The following is a 2,094-nucleotide window of genomic DNA, read 5'->3' on the forward strand; positions in this document are numbered from 1 at the left end:
GGGTATATTCCCAAAAATGTTCTTTTTCTACACAAAACACCGACAATTTACTTAAACTTTTGTTGACTTTTAAAAATAAAAATATAAAATTGGTAATAATAGGATTTAAATGCCATATTTTTTCATTAATAACAATTGTTTTTTTTATTTTTTTAAAATAAAACAAATCAAACTAATAAAATAATACTTGAGATAATAATATTTAAATAATATTTAATTAATTTGTGTAATATATTATAAAAAATTAGTAACATTATGGTTTGTTAAATAATGATAAAACTCATTTTTAAATATAAAATAATATAAATGAATTAAAAATAACTATAGTAAATATTTAAAAATAAGTAAACATCACTGTTTAATATTTTATGAACATTAGGCTTCAAACCCGAAAATTAATATAAAATACCAATAAAATGAGTGAATGTATTTTTACCCGTTTAATTAGCTTTTTTTCTCACCTAATTTTTGAAAATAAAAATTGAATGCGAAGACTAATAATTATTATTTCTATTAGATCATTTTTTATATTTTTTATATTTTATAATAGTTTTTAACATTATTTTAGTTTAAAAATAATTACTATAAATTAGATTTTTGTTTCGGTCTGTTACTTTAATTATTACTCTTATTATTTTTAGAATTATATTATTATTATAATTAAATATTACTATATATTTGTACATTAAAAAAATAAGAATATTATTGAAAGTATGATGTAAGTAAATTATAACGTCCTTTGTGGATTGAAAACGTTATCCAGTGATATTTGATGTTTTTTCAATACACAAAAACTACCTTTCATTTTTATTAGCACACAAAGTTTAAATAATTTTTAAACACATTATTTTTTATCATAAGTATATATTTGTTTTCAAAACGCGTTTTAATCATAAAAAACTATTGGAAATAGTTTTATGTTCAAATATCACAAATAAATTACTTGTGTTTTTTCAACATGACTGCATTTTCAAAAGTGAATAAAAGTTTTTTATAGAAGGTTACTTCATTAATTTACAAAACTGAATGTATTAAAAAAATAATCAATAATTTACAACATTATCAAATACTTAAAGGAAATATGTATATTTTGAGTTATGTGTATTATAATAATAATATTATCTTTATAAATTTTAAATACAGGACAATTAATTTAATGAACAAAGTAAAAACATGTTAGAAATTAATGAAACACAATACGTATTTTTTTGAATGCTGTAATTGGCATTTTCATTTTTTTTAAATTAAATAGTTCTTAGTCAACAATTAAATTATATAATATTTTGTATCATATATTATAATACTATATTAACATTACAAATTGTACATTATAAACTAAATGTGTTTAGTATTTTTTTGAGACCTTGAATACTCAAAATTTATTGTAAAAACGCCTTATATCCAATTACAGTCATTATTGTCAAGATGACTGGGTTTGGGAAAATGGTTATTGTCAAGAAGACTTTTTGAAAAAAATTAACTTATAAATAAATTAAAAATAGATCGACAAAATAAATATGTTTTGACCATTTTAATATTAAAACTATAATAAATAAAAATATTTCAAAATAAATAAATTTAAATATTTTTGTGATTTAAAGATTTAATAAACTGAAAAAACACAAAAATAATGAAACCAGACAAAACCATTAAATACAAAATTGTTTTTCTTGAGAATTGGCAGAGAAAAAAGTTGCTGTCAATTAAAAAAACAATCCAAATGCTACTGCCAGAATGATTAAAGAAATGTTTCTACATTAAATTGGTGTCAATACATCAATAGAAACTGTCAGAAAACTAATTTTGAAATATCAAAACGAAGACTTTGAATTTACCAGAGACACTCAAAAAATAGAAAAAAGTAAAATATCTGTTATTGCAAAGCGAGATTGTAAACACAATAATTGATGCTGATAAGGAAGAATTGGACCGCTTGATACTTTCTAATAAAATGTTAGAACTTCTTTATTTATCAGAATAATTAATTTTTAAAATTATTTGATTTTTATGTTATAATACCAGTAAATTGATTTTGCCGTGTTTTTTATATTAAAGCTGTTTTTATTAAATAATCGGGTTTTTGTATTTATTGCC

This window comes from Entamoeba invadens (assembly GCF_000330505.1).
Source record: "Entamoeba invadens IP1 unplaced genomic scaffold scaff_1105074724699, whole genome shotgun sequence".
Lineage (NCBI taxonomy): Eukaryota > Evosea > Mastigamoebida > Endamoebidae > Entamoeba > Entamoeba invadens.